The sequence below is a fragment of the Topomyia yanbarensis genome, chromosome 2, assembly GCF_030247195.1.
Source record: "Topomyia yanbarensis strain Yona2022 chromosome 2, ASM3024719v1, whole genome shotgun sequence".
Lineage (NCBI taxonomy): Eukaryota > Metazoa > Arthropoda > Insecta > Diptera > Culicidae > Topomyia > Topomyia yanbarensis.
Genome location: NC_080671.1, coordinates 309,517,991 through 309,540,007, shown reverse-complemented (window position 1 = coordinate 309,540,007; position 22,017 = coordinate 309,517,991). Strand labels below are relative to the sequence as shown.

General features: G+C 35.1%; 1 protein-coding gene across 2 annotated transcripts in view; it reads right to left on the bottom strand.

Annotated features, from left to right (window-relative positions):
* The window catches only part of LOC131683537 (uncharacterized), a 99,979-nt gene extending 79,341 nt beyond the window's left edge, over positions 1-20,638 (bottom strand). Inside the window, exons 1-2 of one of the 2 annotated variants that reach the window (XM_058965590.1) lie at positions 20,590-20,638; positions 20,327-20,507 (exon numbers count right to left, since the gene is read on the bottom strand). The gene's annotated coding sequence lies outside the window, so the exon portion shown is untranslated. Of the gene's footprint in view, positions 1-20,326; positions 20,508-20,585 lie in introns of both variants that reach the window. The other variant, XM_058965591.1, reaches the window with a different exon arrangement.
* Positions 20,639-22,017: the final 1,379 nt, after the last annotated feature.

The window sequence follows — 22,017 nt, the reverse complement described above, 5'->3', positions numbered from 1 at the left end:
GAGTTCAATACTGATTCCGGAGGTATAATAATATTTCTCATTATATTGAAAAGTGACAATGTAGTCAATCAATATGTAATATGCTTGGAAGGTTGTATAAAATTCCATCAAAAATGATATTGATATTTTGACTCAACTATTGACCCTGGATTCTACGTTAAAATGATCTGCACTGAAAACCGATTTATTACAATTTCAACTAAAAAAGTAGTTGAATTCTTGATTTCGCTTCATTGATATTTGGGCGAATTAACTTTCCGTTGAAAACAATAATGTAGAGCTGTTGTTTTGATACTGTCAGTCTCTGTCTGGATACGTAGGTTTCAGCCTCGGCACAAAACTTGATGACTAATTCTGATTGATGTTTTGTTTATCAACCGATGGTTGAAAGCATGGAGTTTAATTGTTGAAATACTTCGGGGGTCAGTTATTGCATACGTAAATTGAATATTTAGTTTTGTTTCTCATAATGTTATCTTTTGTGGACTGTAATCTTACAAAAAATGAGAATACATGTGACATTCAACATCTAGTTTTGCATCTCAGGAGATGAAAAATATTCGATCATGATTTAAATTTTACAATACAATCAATCAACTAAATCCGAAATATAAAGATTCTAAAAGTGTTCGATAATACTTCCAATCTTCAGTGGTATACATGTATTGAAACAAAATGTCAATGAAAATCGTTCCTTCTTTTGAAATATTTTTTATGATAAACTTGTTGAAACCGCCAGTGCGGTCAGTCAAATTTGTGTGGTCTATGTATTGACTCTGATAGTTGGGTTTAGGCTAAACAAACTTTTAAACCTAACTACCTACCTGCATAACCATTATGCCAAGCTTGTATGAAAATAGTAGCTGTCTCCAAACTCGATGTATTTCAGTAGGATGTGTATCTTGGATAGTTTGCTGTCAAAATCAATAATAATTTTCCTATAACTATTATTTTGGAATCTCGAAAAAATAAGAGAAAATTTAATAACATATTTTTTTTTGAAATCAACTAATTAGGAAAACAAGAATTGGTTGTGTTATTTTTTCATCGAATGGCTTTCAGTGTAAGTATGCCAACCATGACCCCATACGGCATCGATTCCCACTGGCTGCCTAACCTAGTCAGAAACGGTAATATTTAACAGAAACTGAAAATTGAAGATTCAGCTGAAAATGAGATTCGGCTGAAAATGTGTCTTAAAACTGAGCTCGAAATCCGGGTCAATATGGGTGGCGGGTCTAAAAACTTGAAATAACAATATTATGGTCATTTTTTTTACGCAAGACCCATCTGGATTTTGTTTTGCAATGCCAAATACTACAAAAAAGTTGGATCTTCCATCAAAATTACGATTTCACCTAATTTGAGTAGCCCGTTAGCGAAATTTTGACTCAATTGGATACTAATCAACATACAGTAATGTTTCGATTATATCACTATGCGTTTATATCAATACTCGTTTATATCACCCTCGATTATATCACGGTTTTATCTCGATTATATCACGGTTTTATCTCGATTATATCACGCTTTTTGAAAAACAGACAAGGCACACTACGTTTTGATCCAATTAAGCCACATGTTGTGTCCTGGCACTTTTAAGATTTTAATTGATTTGCTTATTTACATGTGGTCGGTGTTAAGTCATACCGGACTAAGTCGCAAAACATCAAAAAATGAGATAATTATAGCAATGGATACAGTATTTCGTCAGCTACATGCGACTCTTGCCAGATTTGAAATATGTAACAAAAAACAAGAATTAAGGCAAAAATTAATTTCCAATCATAATGTAAGGGATGCTGCGATTCAAACTTTAAACTCGTTTTTCTCGAAATCATTATTTTGTCACTTAGTCCGGTCTGACTTAACACCGACCATGTAAGGTAATGAGCCTATTATTGGGTTTCGGACTATTGCGATAAGGGTTTATATATGATGAGGTCGGTCAAAAAGTCGAACTTTTTATTATTTTATCTTAAAGTATAGATTCTTAAGAATATATCTGAAATTTTTATAGAGGTCTAAGCAGTAGAAGCAAAGTTATGGCGCTGTTCACCGTGGGCGGAGGGCGTGGCGCGAAGCTTTAAACGTGAATCTCTTAATCTTCTTAAAATCTTGTTTTTCCAAAAATGTTGTTGCAATGAGTAGGATTGATAAAATATCTTTCGGCTGATTCCAATTTTTGTTTTAATTTCTTCGTAACTTATTTGCCACCCTTAAGGGGGCGTCTGGTGCAGCGGGTAAAAAATATACTTCTTTTTTATTCGCTTAATTGTTAGTTATCCGCAGGAAAATCTAACAAAATAATGAGAAAAACAAGACACCCAAGATATGGTAGGTATGCAGAGATATGCATTTTCTCTTGAATTGATGTGAATACTTTTCTTTTGGAAGGACAACATCAACGATTGGATATGGGAATATTTCTATGGATGCTGACACAACGAGAACTAAATCGTAGGCCCTTCGAATAGACTGATTTTAATAGTCAAGATATTTGCCCAAAACCTTAACGTGCCAGATTCCTTATAGTTTAGTTTTGGGTGGTTCAACAATTTTAAAAAACAGTACGGGATACGTAAAGTGAAGCTGTGTGGGGAAAAATTATCCACTGATACAATACCATTTGACCCAATGCGTTGAACAAAGATGTCGGACGCTGCTCTAACCAACGGCTTCAAATGGGTAGTATGATAATAGAAACATGGCAAAAATAGTCACATTACCCTACTATGATTTATTGTTTTTGACTAACTTTAACTTTTTAATACTTTTTGTTAATAGAAATACATGGATTAATGCTTGAATGTAATTTTTTGTTTTGTTTTGAATATATCACGCTGCAAATATATCACGCTTAAATACAGAGCGACCGTGATATAATCGAAACATTACTGTATATGTTTATATTGGGATTTTTCGAACTGATAATCGTTCCGAAAGATTCGTCATAGTAACGATTTCAGCCAAATGGTCAAATAGCACACAGTAAAAAAATCTAGTAACTCTACGTCTTGCCAGAAGCACAGCGTCCAAATTCACATAAGTCTACATATAATTGCATGTAAAAATGTAAGTTGATAGGCTTTTCCTAGGTCACTTAGTCTGAGTTTTACATAAAAAGAGTCACAATATTTTATTTAACATATCAGAACATGTAAGCCTCTCGTGGCTCGCGGTTGTATGGGAAAACTTCGAAATGATTTAAACTAGCGGGCACAGCACTTTTTGAGTTCCTTTTGTGGTCACAAATGCCTGTGCAAAATTTGGTAGCGATTGGTTGCTTCCCGGGTTTGCGCATTGCGTTCAAAGTTTGTATGGAATTTTATATGCGGAAATCAATTATTTTGCATTTACGTTAATAAAGATCGCTATTTCACTTAATATGAAAAACCAGCTTTATGAAACTATAGTTCAAACCTTGGTTAACAACTTTGTCAAAGACGGTAACTAGCTACGAGTTTTCAAAAAATAGTTATAACGATTTTAAAACTTATGATTCAATCCAAATGCAGAAATTTATTACTTTTTCCAATACTGCTGGTGCACCACCGACATCGGCGTTAAAAACTAAAATAAATGAGAATATCTTCAACGCAGAGACTTGGTATCTTTGAATAAAATGTTCAGAATCAAGACGTAGTAAAAAAATGAAAAGAAGAGGGGGGAGCTTGTGTAATCTCCAGTTCCTTTTTTAGATTGTGTTGTATAAGACAAAGAATCATTACGTCCTTGTAAATGAGAACGACTGAACTTTCTTAATATTTTGGTAGACTGAAATATGAATCATACTACAATCTTTGTTGTGGGAAATAACATTTATAATATTTAGGATTCCAAATGTATGTGTGGTTTTTGCTAAAACTAACTCAGATCTGGAAATCGCGTTGGGTTCTAACCTGAAGTATATTTATGGTTCGCCCCATCATTGTTTTGCGTGAACCTAACCTTCATTCAGAACATTTCATTCTAAGGTACCAAGTCTCTGCGATGAATATAGTCTCATTTATTTAAGTTTAAAGTATCGGTGCCGGTGGTGTACTGACAGTATTGGAAGAAATAATGAATTTCTGCATTTGTATTGAACCATAAGTTTCAAAATCGTTATAACTATTTTTTGAAAACTCGTAGCTAGTTACCGTCTTAGACAAAGTTGTTAACCAAGGTTTAAACTATAGTTTTATAAAGCTCGTTTTTCGTATTGAGTGAAATAGCGATCTTTATTACGGTAAATGCGAAATAATTGATTTCCCCATATAAAATCCCATACAAACATTGAACGCAATGCGCAAACCCGGGAAGAAACCGACCGCTCCCAAGCTTTGCACAAGCGTTTGGGACCACAAAAGGAACTCAAAAAGTGCTGTGCTGAAAAATATCATATTCGAGCCACTCTATTGAACATATTCGGTATATCCACTCATTGAATGTTTACTAGAATTATATGCATGAAAATGCATAAAAATCACAGCAGAAGAAAAGAGACGGGAATAGAAAGTATGCTAACTATGCATATTTTTGTTTCTCAGTGTACCATTGCTGACATGATGGCCAACAGCGATCTGTCGACCGCCATTCGTCAAAATGACCAGACACCGAGTCTACATTGTTATTAATTTTAGCAAAATATTACACCAAATCATGCTAAAACCACCATTTATTTTCCTTTTCCCTAGCAATAAACTCCAACATGTGCAGTACCTATATAGATCTAGTAAGTACCCTTTTAAGAAGGTGTTGGGCCAATATTCCTTCCCTTCGCGATCGTAAGTACTTGGATAGATGTGCAGTGAACTATTTATGAATTTATTGATATTTATACTGACAATTTAAGAAATCCTGGAAGCACTTTTCATTAGTAAATTTTCTATCAAATGTCTAAGGATTGATCCTTATTCGTCCAACTCACCCCCCAGTATCCGAAATCCCCGCATTATTGATGATAGGTAGGAACTAAGGTCAAATTGTCAACTTTAATGTATTTTAGCGAATGGTTCAAAACGGTTTCAAACTTTAAGGTGTCCATTTTAGGCATAGTTCACCTATATTTATACGAAATAAAAAAAAATTAAGCAAGCCGTTTTAGTAACGATTCCATCATTATTACACATTGCACCTTTAAATTAACATTTGAACGCTTTGAAGCAACCCTAGCCACGCATCCAATAAACCACAAGCATGAAGCCATTGCACGATATTAGCTATACATTTGCACTAATATGGCAAAAAAATCCATTTTGAGCATTTATAATGCACTCAAGCTCTACATTAGCATTATAAAAGCTTAAAAGCATACGCAAAAAGCTTATATAGCGTAGGGGTAAAGTGGGAAATGCTACTTCCCAGGCAAACTATCAAAGTATAGTTATCATGCGCTATTGACATCTGTTAGTTACGACCGTAAGCGAATCTTTATGATATACCGACGCATACAGCATTATTTTTGTACTTTCAGAGAATTGTCAACGTTTTCGAGTGATTTCACAATTTCTTTATGCCAAGTTTTCATATCTATTTTAATGCTGTTAATAAACCAATTGTAAGTAGGACTCAGAGTATTCTTTGGGGTAAAGTGATATTTCTGTCATTTCTGGTCATTTACTAGCTACCGCCATTATCGACGGGTCCGGAAGCCACTTCGGTTTCTCGTAGAACCGATTTAACCATACTTATTTAGTCTTAATTGAAAGGCGATACACATCCCCCTGCTATACAATTTTATCTCGATCCAACTTCCAGTTTCGGAGTTACGCAGTTTCCCACTCTTTCAATTTAGGCAATTTTGAACATTAACAATCGGAGCTCAGTAACTCTTAGGAAAATAATTATTTTCGGTTAGGTTTTGTAAAACAAATTAAAGGGACATGACCACAGTGGCATTAAAAATGTCCTATGCTATATTTCACCCTAAGGAGGAAAATTTGGTAAAAACCAAAATTTCTCACTAGGGTGAAAATTTGTTGGTAAGAACCAGTCTTTGTACAGGAGGGCACAAATCCTTATTTCATACTATGTTGCGTTTCGGCTTCGCCTCTTCAGAAACCGACACTAACGTATTGTCGGAATAGATTAGCGCCGGCTTGACGCAAATCCCTTAAAACTAAAACACACTATGTGTTTCAATCAAACGACTGATCAAACGTGATGTCCCGTTCGAGCAGAAGTTCTGTTTATGCCGATGAGACACAAGTGAAGCCGAAACTTGTCTTGGCTTAGCAGGCCTATGCGAAAGCACTATGCTATATTTCACCCTAAGGAGGAAAATTTGGTAAAAACCAAAATTTCTCACTAGGGTGAAAATTTGTTGGTAAGAACCAGTCTTTGTACAGGAGGGCACAAATCCTTATTTCATACTATGTTGCGTTTCGGCTTCGCCTCTTCAGAAACCGACACTAACGTATTGTCGGAATAGATTTTCTGAAGAGGCGAAGCCGAAACGCAACATAGTATGAAATAAGGATTTGTGCCCTCCTGTACAAAGACTGGTTCTTACCAACAAATTTTCACCCTAGTGAGAAATTTTGGTTTTTACCAAATTTTCCTCCTTAGGGTGAAATATAGCATAGTGCTTTCGCATAGGCCTGCTAAGCCAAGACAAGTTTCGGCTTCACTTGTGTCTCATCGGCATAAACAGAACTTCTGCTCGAACGGGACATCACGTTTGATCAGTCGTTTGATTGAAACACATAGTGTGTTTTAGTTTTAAGGGATTTGCGTCAAGCCGGCGCTAATCTATTCCGACAATACGTTAGTGTCGGTTTCTGAAGAGGCGAAGCCGAAACGCAACATAGTATGAAATAAGGATTTGTGCCCTCCTGTACAAAGACTGGTTCTTACCAACAAATTTTCACCCTAGTGAGAAATTTTGGTTTTTACCAAATTTTCCTCCTTAGGGTGAAATATAGCATAGTGCTTTCGCATAGGCCTGCTAAGCCAAGACAAGTTTCGGCTTCACTTGTGTCTCATCGGCATAAACAGAACTTCTGCTCGAACGGGACATCACGTTTGATCAGTCGTTTGATTGAAACACATAGTGTGTTTTAGTTTTAAGGGATTTGCGTCAAGCCGGCGCTAATCTATTCCGACAATACGTTAGTGTCGGTTTCTGAAGAGGCGAAGCCGAAACGCAACATAGTATGATTAAAAATGTGACTTTTTTCAAGACTGTCCAATATAAATCGCGGATGAATTTTAATTTATCAAAAAAATTCGACTCATCGACTCTGCTGACATGTTCTAGCTTACTCTCCTGCTCCCATACGTTACAATTTGCTATAGACCTTCCCCGTTAAAATAATGTTTATTAATGCTTCCATAACAGTAAACAAAATCTAAAACCTATTCTAAAACCATTATTGTCGCTATACTTTTAAATTAATCGTTTATTTCAATTAATCAATCATCTCTTGGCATTAATCGATTACAATTAGCAATTACATGATCAATTTTATATTAAACTATCAATCGAAAAATGGCACTATTTGGCTGATCCACCTAACAAAATAGGTTAGTCTGTTCCGAAAATGAATTCAAAATGAGTAGCTATGAAATCTCATTTTCAAATTAAATTTTCAATAACGTACTAATGAACTTAGGTAAAGAATCATTAGATGGAGTATATCTCAATCAATGGCTAAACAAATAAAAAAATTAATAAAAGACAATGTTATCACCGCGATAATCTGAAATTTTGACCATTTTAGAAATAAACCGTTTCCAGATTGAAACTAGTACAATGAATTTAGTGCATGTTCCGCGGCGTTTTAATTTATATAGTTGTTTTAATGTGGAACTAGAACTGTAAGCCACAAACCCAGTCGTTCAAGCTTTTGAAATACCTACAGTATGTTGTCAGATGCATTAGTGATAAAAAACGCATCATGTATATCCAAAATATAAAACGTTCTTGTACGTGGCGTTTGAATACGTGGCGGTTTGTAGAGTACTCTACGTACCCTACAAACCACCGAACACATTTTTTCATAAGAGTTCCCCCTGTATCGTCAACTCAACGCACACACAAATAAAACAATAATATAATTTTTCCCAACGCAAACTCACAGCTTGCTTGACATTTGTTAGAGTTAGGTATAAAATATATCATATTCGTCAGACCAGTGGCGTAGCCAGGGGGGGCGGGTTTGGGGGTTAACCCCCCCCCCCTACAAACCAAAATTAATTGAGTTGAAAAAAAATTGATGCTGACGAATTTAATTTAATATTCCACAAAATATTTTTGGAAAAATATTCTCTGATCACTACATTGAGAACTGTGTTTAAAGCGTCATGAGAACTGTTGGAAAATTGTGGGAAGGGGATCTTGTTACTTATCTCTTAGCCAAAATCCCATAGTTGTCAAATTACTTCAATGTTAAATAAAATAACTATCTGAATTATTATGAGCTCATTTTTGGAAAGATGCTTCAAAATATGGATTAGAGACAATTTTTCGAATGGGAATCTAAATTTGTATAGGTTGATTGCATATAAAACATTTCAACATTTGCTGAAAATGTATTTTTTTAGATTGTGTAGAGTTTAGACAACAATTCAATATGGTTAACAACAAGAATAACATTTCAGAAATTAGTTGAAAGCTGATGTAATTTTGTCTCTAGCAGGTCAGGATCGGTTTTATGAGCATTGGATTTTTGTTGTATTATCAACTATATGAATAGCCTCTTAGCAGGATGCAATGAATGGCGTACTAAAACAAGTTGTGAGGTTGACTAATGATGAAAAGTAAAATTAATGCTCGATAAATTTTTAACGGTCACGATCACATTCATTCGAAACTGCCAAATTTCGATGTTAAGTAACATTGAAGAATTTCAAAACGTAAAACTGTTCATCTGCTGATAGAATAATTTTGACGGTTAATTCTCCTAGAAGTAATTATAGACAAGAATTACTCTTCAACCAAATTTGGGTCAAGACTTAATGTCTCCAGCAAAGTTTTTGAAAGTGCTATTTCAAACAACTTTGTCAAATACATAAATATCCCACATATTCAGAGTATCGAAATATAGTAGTAGAAAACCTTTACAACAAGCTATTCTGAAATTACTGTATTTGATAAATCTCTTCTGCGGTAATTAAATAATAAATTCACATTGCGTTCAAGGTACCTTTGAAGCTTACAAAAAAATAAGGGAACTGGATTTAAAACAAATAATTCCCAGATATTAAAAGGAATCAAAAACACAAAGAGTGATTCCATTTTCAGGAGCTACCATCAATTCGGCGCTAGCTTAGTCCGCCCACCAAGTTAGTGTCGGATTCTGATGAGATGAAGTCGAAACGCAAGTTTCAGTTCCATCCATCCATAATTTAGTTATAGGTTTTGTGTTCTCAACTCGCAATGATTGTTTCAAACAATTTTATCCGTAGCGCAGAAAAAAATAGCTTTCACCTAAATTTTTCTTCACTAAGAAGAAATATAGCAGGCCCAGTCCATTTAAATCCCTATATGTTGAATTCATGTAGCCTTCATATTTTCAACAAAATTATTTGAAATGACATTATCAAAAACTTTGCTGAAGGCACCATGTCTCTTAATATTTTTGAAAAATTAATTCACCATAATTACCTCTATGAGAGTTAATCACTAAAATTTCTATAGCAAAGCAGGCGCTGTTTTTTGTTGATAACTTCCCGAAGTTGTCAAACCTTCAAAGTCGAGGATTATTATATTAGGTGATCTTGAACGTTGAAATTTTTTTAGATCATTTATCCCACTTTAAAAGATCGTAATTTTTTACTTCATTGACATATTATACAAGAAAATAATCTATAGAGGTTTAAAAACTGTTCCATGTTGATCCTTCTTGTTTGTAGACTAGAATGACATCTGTTAGACTACTTATGTTTTTGAGTTTTCAATAATTTACCAAACTCATTAAATTTTAGCATTTTTTCAAAAAAAATGCGATTTTCATCAAAACCCCTTCCAAACCAAATTTCTGGCTACGCCACTGTGTCAGACCGGCACAGAAATTGACTTTTTTCAGAACACCACTCAATCGAATGGTAATTGGCTGCAAACGCTACATTCCAAATACAAATTTGTCCCGATGCTTCTGATAAATTTTTAAGTTTGTATGCAAAAATATAAGAAATATCGGCTATTAAAACAATAAATTCAGTAAAAATGTCAGTATCTACATGGGCCATATTTATCATTTCCTGAAAACAATAAATATTCAAATATAATTATCCCTACAATGTTTCTAGTTTTTTTCCCTTGCTACTCACAAACAATTTAGATTTCTTCGCTGTTAGTTAAGTTAGATAAAACGATATAAATAAAGAAATAAAATAAACAAAGATTACAGAAAAACTATCAATAGGTTTACAATGAAGTTCAAGAAAATAGAGTATAAATAAAAATATTCAAAATGATGATTATCCTCAGTATAAGCATTAGAAAGTGATTAATTATTATAACGTGATAGTCTTAAGAACTTTTGTAACATGTTATGTAAAAAAACCCCGGCGTAAACAAGTTTTTGCAAATGCCGTGTCAAATAAACGTTTTATGAAAAAAAACCTATTTTAATCCACCTAGCGGTGCAATTGTGCCTTTCTCAATCATGAATTACGAGAATGTGTGCGTTGTTTATATTCATTAAAAGCTTTTAAATGCATATATTACATTTTATTATTATACATCACATGACAACTATACACAGGAAAATAAATCATTATTCGAGTTATTATTTTGAAAAAGAAAAAACAGCCACGGTAATATTGATCTAAAAAGGTGCAAAATCGGCAAAGTCCCAAAAAGTCGATTTTTATAAAAAAAAATTCGAGATAACATAAAATCTCGACGTTTCATGCATTTTAAAGATGTTTGGCATCAAAAATACGAATTCGATTTCTGAAATTTCATGAGGTCCCCCCATTGAAAAAAAAAATTTGAGTTCCGGCTTATATGGGAATTTCATATGTGACCGGACGATTTAGTCTATATTTCCGGACCCATATAAGCGATCCGTACGAAATTTTATAGACATCTGTGGGGATATTATAGCTATCATTTGGGACTAAGTTTGTGAAAATCGGCCTAACCATTTCCGGGAAACTGACGCGAGTTCGTAAATTTTGAAAGATGGCCGCTTTTCCCGGGCACTTCCGGAACCGTCTATGGTGGTCAATGTAGTCAACGAAAGTTTGGTTGGCCGTCAGTGACCTAGAACAGCAAATTGAACTTGTTTGAGAGACATTTTAGCGAAATTTTTACCTTTTTTGCTTTCATCGGAGTATCGGTTTGAATCACAATTTGCTATGTGATCGCACGCCACAACCTGTAACTCCGGAACCGGAAGTCGGATCGGGATGAAATTAAATAGCCATTTACGGGGACGCAATACCTTTCATTTGAGGCCAAGTTTAGTCGAATCGGTCTAGCCATCTCCGAGAAACCGATGTGACTGTTATTCTGTATTTAGATACTTCCGCCGGGGCTTCCGGAACCGAGGATGGTGGCCAATGTGGCCAAATAGACTTTGAATGGATGTTAGTAACCTAATACTACAAATCGAAGCAGTTGTGGTCATATTTTGGAAAAATTTTCACCTTTATACATTCATTGCAGAATTTATTAAAATCGACATTTTCTGCGTGTTCGTACTTATCACCCTGTAATTCCGGAACCGGATCCATTAGAAATTCAATAGCAGCCTATGGGAACGTTGCACCTTTCATTTGAGACTAAGTTTGTCAAAATCGGTTCAGCCATCTCTGAGAAAAATGAGTGACATTTTTGGTCACATACACACACACACACACATACACACACATACATACATACACACACAGACATTTGCCGAACTCGACGAACTGAATCGAATGGTATATGTCACTCGGCCCTCCGGGCCTCCGTTAAAAAGTCGGTTTTCAGAGCAATTGCAATATTGAGAAAGGCAAAAAATGTCAGTATCATCTTATATAGCCTAAAATCCTCAGATGTATAGCTGAAGATGAAAGGATAAACATTGCAGAAGACTACAAATTAATCCGACTTTGATGGTAAAAAGATATTGTAAAATAATGTTAAATGCTGCCTCTCTTTCTAGCACCTTCTTAGAATATTTTTAAAAATTCTTCTAATCTTCCAAGTTAAATAACTTTGTCCGGCAACCTCCAGTCATTATGCAACTTTCAACAAAGTTGTTTGTTATTAAAAAAGCTACACCACCTGTAGTTTTGAGGTATGCAGAGTAACTGTAGGAATTTTTATTGAATGTTGATTTCTTGTTTCCGATTTTCGATATATTTCACCATAGAAACTTCAAAGCTCTTGTGAGTGAACTAGAGCTATAGGAAAAAGCTCATAATTGACATATGGTTTGTAGAGCTAATTAACACTTGATTTAGCAGTGTTTCGAAAAAAGTTCAAAAAAGTTTCCGGTCTAGTATGCGTGCACAGTTCTGGGAACATTGGAAAGCGTTTACGTGAGACAAAAATACATGACACAAATAAATGTTTGTCAAAGCTTAAGTAAATATTTGTAAAAACTGAAATGAATTCATCAAAATTGATTTTTGGATGCAAACATACGTGCCAGGAATATTATTTGCATCACCAGTATGCACAGTAGATGTCGGAATACCTAGCGGGCCTGCCCTTGCCTTTTTGTGCATGTAAAAAGTTTATACGAATCTATGAAGAACACCATATGTGATATTTCTGTAATATTTTACATTTTCAATGAATTTTTGGAAGACACGCGTGCCTTTTTGAGGGTTAACAGTAATGAGAATATAAAGCTGAACAATTTGCTGAAAATGACTATTTTTTTGGCGTATTAAAGATCCACCATAGAGGAAGTCTGACCTCCATAATGAACGTTTATGATGCATATTGATGGATATTGATGTTAAATACAGGTTTTTGTGCAAAACATAATGTGTTTGAATTTTAGGAAAAAAAAAGGTAAAACCCCCAAAATTACTCAAAAATGATCATTTTTATGCTTTTTAGTATAAAACAAGTTTAAATAAATAATTCTCAATACAATAAATAACAATTACAACTATACAATAAATAACAATTACAATTATGTTCTATCGAAAAAAATATTGTAAATATTAAGTGATTTGTACGAGTGACTCCGGTTGGAATTTTAATGAAAGAAACAGCTTAAATTTCTCATTACTTCTCATATTTTCAAAATCCGGTTAGGGCATCACACAAAAAACTTTTCAATGACCAATCTAGTATGAAAGCCTAAATAATAAACCTCTATTCGAGAATTTCTAAAAATAATATTCGTAAAAAAATATTTATGTCGTGTTTAGCCATCATAACGTAGCTTTAAAATTGCTGTACATCTGCATGCCAGGAAAGGTGACATATTGTGCTATTGCAGTTCAGGGACCGTTCATAAACCACGTAGACCGAAATTTGAGAATTTTGAACCCCCCCCCCCCCCCCCAAGTAGACCTTAGTAGACTTTTACCAACCCCCCCCCCCCACGCCAAAAATCTACGTAGACTTTTATTTTTTTTATTCGCGGGAAGAAGCACAAAGGTTCTAATAAAAATTAGGGTTCAGATTTATATCAAGCTTAAATATTAAAGAAAGGTTTTTCAACATTAGTTTTTTGTCTATTATTGATCAAATCAATTAATACCAATTCAAAGTGCAACGTTTGTGTAGCGGAATACTCTTTTCAAGGTTCGTCGCTCAAGTGTATGTAAAAAGATATATTGCTATAACTAGTTCAAATTTTGGTCGAAGTGCGACCTACACCAACAATGCAGATTTGCTAAACACTTTTTGAGCCTTACTGGTGCATTCAAAATTGTTAAATTATAAGAAACAATTACAAAATAATATTGTCGATGTGTACTATCATCTAGACTAAAATAATAAACCAAACATGCACACAAATTTCACTTTTCGCGAACAAATTTCAATATTTCTAAGATAATAAGATAATCTAAATTGCCTTATTTGAACGAAGCTATTTAAATCTTCCCAAAAATATTTATTTTTCTTGTGTAATTAATAGCCATGTCACCTGAGAGTATTATCGCAAAGTATCAAAGTTTAACTCCGAATATTTTCGAGATAAATATAATAGAACCGATTTGCACGGAGTTGCATAGGGTCAAGACGTAAAATTTAACGGGTGTTTAAAGATTTTGATCAGATCAGTGTAAATGATTGCAGGAGAAGCTGAATTACTCGAGTAAACACTTTGTTGTAAAAGTTTAACTACACTACTGCTTTAACCACCGAAATCAATAAAATAAATAAAAAAATAATCCATTTCAACGGGTGTTTTGTTGTTACAATGGTGGTTTTAATACTTTACTTTGACCATTTTTTAACTTTTTATGGTTCATGCATTTAATGGTCCGTGCATATCTGCTAACCAGTGATGTTTCAGATGATTTCACAGTCAGAATCTTCCGACGAGAGGAATTTTTGGCGCTCGTCTTTGGAACTATCATTTTGTATTATTCCTAGATCAAAACTATATCAGAATTTACGCAAGAAACAACAACGTGAGAGGTTGTCCAAAAAATCGTGGGTTCTGGGTTGAGTGGTCGCTTAACGAGAAGTTACCTCAATAGTGTACTAGCTTTGAAATGTCTGCATAAATACTGAATAGACCGATATTTTGAATACTCTTTAAATCCCATTTATAATTAGTAATACGAGAATAACAAAAAATAAAAGTCTACGTAGACTTTTTCAAAGACTCCCCCCCCCTCGTAGACAAACGTAGACTTTTACCAGACCCGCCCCCCCCCCGTCCCCCCTATGAGTCTACGTGGTTTATGAACGGCCCCTCAGATACTGACAGCCCGCTTTCTGCGTTACTAATATTATTATAAAACACCAATGAAGAGCTTTAAACATTAAAAGCATGTTACCGGTACTACTTATGCTATCAGACAGCTTCAATTGGCTGTCATGTTTTGCATTTTTGCAATGCTATCAATTTTACAATAATGTTTAGAAAGGTTCTTGACTCTGTACTAAAAATATGACTACTTTAATCACAACGGAATTTGATTCTCACATGATATAAATAATGTTTTACGAAAGTTACCTTTAATGTGTCTCGAACATACTAGTTCCACTTTCACCAAAGTGTTATACCCCTTCCTTAACTACCAATGGTAAAAATATAATTTATTTCTATTCCCTTCGCCCTCTTTTATCCTGCCCGTTCCACTTGCACTTCAATATAATTTCCTTCTCATTTATTCAATGACTTGTCCATTTGATATTTTTCACATATCCGATCGCTTTTCCTTCTTCATCGATAATATTTTCCACCAAACGTTGGCAGCGAGTCCAATTGCTTTTCCTCTGTCTATTTAGGCGCAAATAATCCACCCCAGGCCAAAATCTTCTAATAATGTATGAAAAGCCACCATCCGACTGGAGGCGACGTATAACCGCGACCGTATATAGTAGTATTGGCAAATGTCCTGGTCACAAGTGCTACAAATGAACCAACGGCGAATATACACGAGAACGTGCTTATACTGACACTGGCCATCAAAGCGTACGACAACCAACGGCAATCCGAACACCGTCGACCGCCCAATTGGTGGACTTTCCATATTTTCTACTTCCTAATTTCACAAAAAATAAATTGGAAGAAAATTATTAATATTTATTTATTGATGATACGATCAGAAATATTGATAAGACTTGGGCGTACGGAGCAAGCTCAACGGAAATGTTTGGCATTGACATCACCGGGATTCTGTTTGCTCATATACATACATAAAAGTGACAATGTATTTTATATACTAAAAGTAGATGACCATAAAAAAATGAAGACATTGGAAATATGAGCATTACTCAAGCGGACGATGCTGCAAGTGAAATCATCTCTGATAAGAATGTGGTGAATGCGACAGCAATCAATGCTTCTTCCATTCCTGTCCGCCCATCAGTCCGTCTGGTGTATAAGTCAAGAGGGTGAAAAATATACCTTCTCTGGAGATGACACAGCTACAAACTACTGATAACCGTTTGCTACGTAAGATTGCCGAAAGCGACGGTTTAGTTCCAAATCGAATCATAACGTGGGTTCCGATTGTGTATCACTTTTTCCTGATAGGAATTTCAAATATCAATTAATATTTTCTTTTACCTTTTGCTCGGAACTAGAACAAAAGAATAGAAAAAAAATGTGTTTCTATGTGGTCGATAGTTGGATGACGACTGTTGCATGCATTCCAACTCGTACGGAAATTTGTAATATTACTATCCGAGCATAGCCGAACATTAAAGTTACAGATAGTGGACATCAAATTTTGAAGTCAGTTTCGAATTGAAATCCCCCTTTGATCTCAGTTTAAGTTTTTTTAATGTAACGTAAAATGTGATCTATTTTTCCTATTCTTACAAACTCCGCGTTTCTTGGAAGATTTTTTTTTGCTTATTTTCTGTGGCAAAACATAAAATTGGATACTTATTTTTAATTACCGTAAACCGGGGTGACTTTGATCATCGGGGTGACTTTGATCATCGGGGTGACTTTGATCACTCGAAACTTTTTTCGTAGATCGCTTATTAAACCAGAATAGTCGACCGAATCATTTTAATTTAAAATGATTTTTACTTTAAACTTATAAAATACTGATTTGTTATACTTTTTGAGTATATTGTTCAGTTTTTGGGTACAAAAACTACAAAAACCCAAAATTTGACTTTACCTTATTTTTACGAAGCTTCGTGAAGTGTCTATTTTTTATAAAACAAATAAATCTCAGATTTGAGCAAAAGTAATAAATTACAAGCGAGTTTTTATTTTCCTTTAGATTAGAATATGCCAAATTTAGTTTTAAGTTTTTGTTTATTTTAAATACATTTTTTTGTAAAACTAGTTGGCAATTATTTAAAATTATTTTAAGCTAAAATTCATAACATTTTCTTTATTGTTCAATATTCTAATGTGTTAAAATGAATGGAAACTTTTTGTACATTGATAAAGCACTGAAATAAAACAATTTTGGCAGTTTTAAAGTTTTTCGGAATCTTTTATTCTAGTTAGACACAAATTATACGAATATTGGTTACTCGAATTTTAAGTACATTTAAATACTTTGTATAATACCAATTAACATCTATTTAACAAAGAGTATCTTTCCAGAATTAGTTTAAACAAACATTTGAATGAAAAACATTGACATCAATAACTTAATGTGGATGAACATGCAGGTTATCAAAGTCACCCCGGAACACGAAGACGGACTTCAACTTGAAATCATTTTTTAAAAAATAGCTGTCAGCGGACAATTTTAGGTAAAACCATCCAATCTTGTTCTTCATACACCAGTACATGGTTTAAAAATATAAAACTTGAAAAAAATGTGTTGCGTCTAAAAATATGTAATGATTACTTCGAAAAGTGATCAATGTCACCCCGGTTTACGGTACCAAGCAATGTTAACAACTCAATTAGTATTCAATTTGCTCTCACTAGCAGAAATAGTTTTCTCTTTAATGTCATAGGACAATTTTTCTGCTACTGATTTTGATCTTTTAACAGTCGAAACGACCAAAACGATAAAAATCTGAGTAATAAATACCTGCAACATCTCAATATGAAGTTCAAACTAAATTATTTTAATATGAAGATGCTTTTCTCTTACCCTGTCTGATAAGATAGCGGTACACTGAAGTCCTTTTTATGCGACTTTTTTATGCGGATTTTCAAAGTTATGCGGTTTTTTATGCTGATTTTAAAAGTTATTCGGTTTTTTATGCGGATTTTCAAAGTTATGCGATTCTTTTTAATTTTTAGGGTATCACCTGAAGCGAATTTTATCGAAAGATAGATCCTTGTGAATGCACATGCTCAAACAAAAGACATAAAATGTTCATATTTTTATTTTAGATTATTAATTACTAGTCTTTGGGTTAAGGATATGAGAAGCATTCATGATGTCAGTGAAAATAAAAACAGAAAATGACTGAATGGTTTTACCTTTCTCATAATAAAGGTTATGCAATCGGTCGGAATTTCAACTTTTTAACCGAGGCCCGCAGAGCCGAATCTTTTATACCATTCGACTCAATTCAGCGAGATTTGAAAAAAGTCTGTGCGTGTATTTTTTTTTACTTGGTGATAAAGCTTTTACGCTGACCCGGCACACGTTGAGTAGTTAGACCATACTACCGATTTCGTCCATCGAGTGCCAGAGTGAGGGACTCCGAACAGAGAAGATAACTCTGAACCCTATTCCTCTCAACTCCACCAAGAAGTCCGACATTTTCCTGATCCCCCGGATTCCATTTGAAATGACTACTTCGGGGGGAGGCATGCTAATGCACTTCACTTGATTCCTTGTCTAGCTGGCTGTTGCTAGATTTCGCTTGTATCATAACCGCCATATCAGTCCTTCACGGCATGATATTCTACATGCCCTCCTCTCTACGTTGACCAGTTGGATGCCAGTTGGTCGATCCAACGATTCTGGTTGGAGAGTGGCTTACGGTTCACTAGTGCCCCGACGACCCTGGTGGGTTGTCGCGCTCGGTGCTACTCGGCGTAGTCTCCGACGGTGGAGCTAACCTACCTCGGCGGAGAGTTCCCCGACGAAAGAATGTCTCCCGTAACCGTTGACGGACGCGTTATTCTTCCTTATATGCAGTCCGGCAGAATGCCGAAGTCAGTCCAGCGATTCCCGGTGGACGATTGCGTCCTGTTCACTGGTGCCCCGATGATTCAACCCGGCGATTCACTACGGACTACTCAGAATAGTCCCCGACGGTGGATCTTTCCAACTCCGACGAAGAGCTCCCCGGCAGTGGAAGAAAGCGATGCTACCCGGGTAGATGCCGAGGTCGGTCCTCCGATTCTGGGTGGAGGATGACTTCCAGTTGATAGGCGCCCCGACGACCATTTGCCGGAGCTACTTCCCGATTTACTCGAACTAGTCCCCGGCGGTGGGTCTACTCCGACGGAGAAATTTCGCGACGTTGAAATTTCTCTCAAAATCGTTATCTCGATGCTAGACAGTTAGGTGCCGAGGTCAATCTTGCGATTCCGGGGAGTCACGGTTCCGACAGCATAAGTCATTAAGTGACTTTACGCTTGTCTTGACATGCCGCAGACTCAGGTGATTCGCATTTAATGCCAAAAGATCCTGACTCCTGCGTTGCAGAAGACGAAGAGTTAAGTAGCCGGGAAACTCTATGAACCTACTCCACGCTTTTTTATGCATTTTCTAAGTTATGCATTTTTTTATGCGGTCTCCCGCATAAAAAAAACTTCAGTGTATTTACAGTCAGCTTTAACAATTTGTTGCCCAAATATTAGGTACACTTGTAGCAACAATTGTAGTAATGAGAAAACCGAAAAATACATTGACAATTCATGAAAATTACAAGTTAGGCTTAAAACTACCCAATAACGCCAATATGTGGATAGATTTTCAATATTCAACGTAAAGTTCAAAGGTAAGTTAGGCAAGCAGACGTTTCAATAGGATCAAACCACTTTTAAACGTTTCGTGTTTCACTCGTCAGTAACTGGCACCAACTTGCTATCAGCGACCCAAAACTTCTGTGCTTGTCTAACCAAGACATCATTTGGTACTAGCTAATTGCTTTAGGCGTTCACACACGTATGATTGAGTGTCCAACTGGTACCAATTTTGTGTTAGTTTTGACAGTAAGTTGGTGTCAGTTACTGACGAATGGAAGACGAAACTTTAAAATCAAACTTTTCAAAGCTATGCCTTGTGCCCTTAAGCGCAAATTGGTTAATCCATTTTGTTTTCTTTGGGAAGAAAGACAGGTTGCACACTTTTAAACATTAAACGTTTATACCTTCAATACTATCAACACCGTTAATTAAACAAAATTAAAAGTGTTTTCCATTTGTACTGATTACGCTATTTTACTTGTTAAAATAATCTGTAATCGAACCTAGGATGGTGTTACAATTTTTAATTAATCAAATGCAAAGATTGTCAGTCTTGCTTCTAAATTACTATAACATTTCCACCATTGCAACAAAACGCATGCAAACCGAAACAACACAAAACACTTAGCCACAAGGACCCTTTTGCTTTCCCTTCGCTCGGTGGGCAAGCAAATAAGTCCAAGAGCACGAAGGTTAGTGGGGGAGTTTTGAAAAAAATAAATATCATTCCAAAATGTGTGTGTGCATATGTGTCGAATCGAAGGGTAAATGACCTCTCTCTTTTGCCTTTCAAATGGCAGTTGAAAACACCATGACGATTTCAGGTTCTACGGATGTTTAGCACATTCTATAGGATTTTCCAGTTGTATAGTTTGTCGCGTAAATTTACCAAATTACAAGCATTTACTTACTTGAGCTACAAGTGTCCTCCGGAAAATGACATTTGATTGATCGCGTTTCTTGTTGCAACAGTAACCGTAGTCCTCTGAGATGCTTGCGTCGGAAACTTACTGCTTTACGTAAGGCTAAATTCACTATGTTTGGTTTCCGCTATTTCGGGCATAATATCGCACTAAACTACACAACGTGTTCCTATTGGATGAAATATAATTGACATTCTAACGTTAATTTCAAAATGCAATGGAAAATAAATTATAACCAAAAACATACTGACAGCTCAGGTTACAACAGCGAAGCATCGAATCTTCAGGGTTTGATTTTCAACTGTTTCACTATTTAAAAAAGACCTGCCGTAGCTTGCTACAATCAATATTTTTTTTAATACGGCAGGTTATTTTATTTGCAATTATGTGGATTTTTAATTATCACTATTTTTATTTAGACAGTTTATTAGACAAGGCACGTGCGTTAGCTTTGAGGTGCCTGGGTATTTTCACTTTAATTACTTTAAAACGACGGGAGTTACAATTTGGAATTTTCTTAAAACTAAGGTGAACAATATGAGAATTTCTTTAAACTAATGTTACAATTTGATAATTTTCAGTTTGTTAATGTGAATGGATTAAATTTAATTAAAACTAGGCAAACCTTTTTTTATTTACTCAGGGGGACAGCGACATAATTAAAGAACATTTCAACATCGCAATAGCATAGCATCTAGATAGGGGATAAAGGATGGACGATAGAGCACAGCAATTTTTTTTTAGCAATACGAGAAGTTGGGGTTATAGGGCCTTTGTCATTCATATTAAATTTTAACATTTTCTCCTGTTCTTCAATCAATTTTCATAAAATGTACCTTGTTGAACGTAGGAAATCCGTAGGAACAAACAACTCCATTTAACAATAAATTATTATTAATTCACTACTTCTAGTTGCAAATACTCTTGAGGATCACATGAGAAAAGTTTCATTTTTGGAAAAATACGGAAAATTGGTGAATTAGAATTAAATGGAAAAATGTGGTATGTTGAGTTAATGTCAAAAAAGTTGAGGTTTCTGAATTTTACCCGTAGCGAACCTATTTTTATTTTGTTCCTAAGATCTTCCATGTTCAACAAGGTACATTTTATGAAAATCGATTGAAAAATAATAGAGATATATACAAGAGAAAATGATACAATTTAATATGAATGACAAAAGACTTTGTAACCCCAACTTCTCGTGTTCGGACAAAACTCGCAAAGATTCCGTTCGATTTCTAAGATTTTTTCAAATTAGACAAAATGCAAAATAGGTATGATTTGCATAACAAAGCAGAAAAATTTCTTAAAAATAGGGGATTTTAGGAACAAAATGCTCCAGTAACCCCGTATTTTTCGAGAATCGGACATATATCCATTCAAAAACTAAGATTATTTCCTTTTAAAAGAGATAGGGTAAAGTGCCTATTTACACCATACTAAGCAAGGTGCCTCACTAATTCGTTAATTTCTCGCCCTACAATCAATGGAATGCGTGAAAATTGACATCAATAGCTTTGCTTCGTTGTTAAGAACCAGTATACTAACACAAATGCGCTGAGAACAGTAAACTTATCGTGTTTGAGCGCAACGAAAACTCGAATCGAGTGCCCTTATTGTTGCGCTACCATTTGACTCAATGCGTTGAACAAAGATGGCAGACACTGCTCTAACCAACG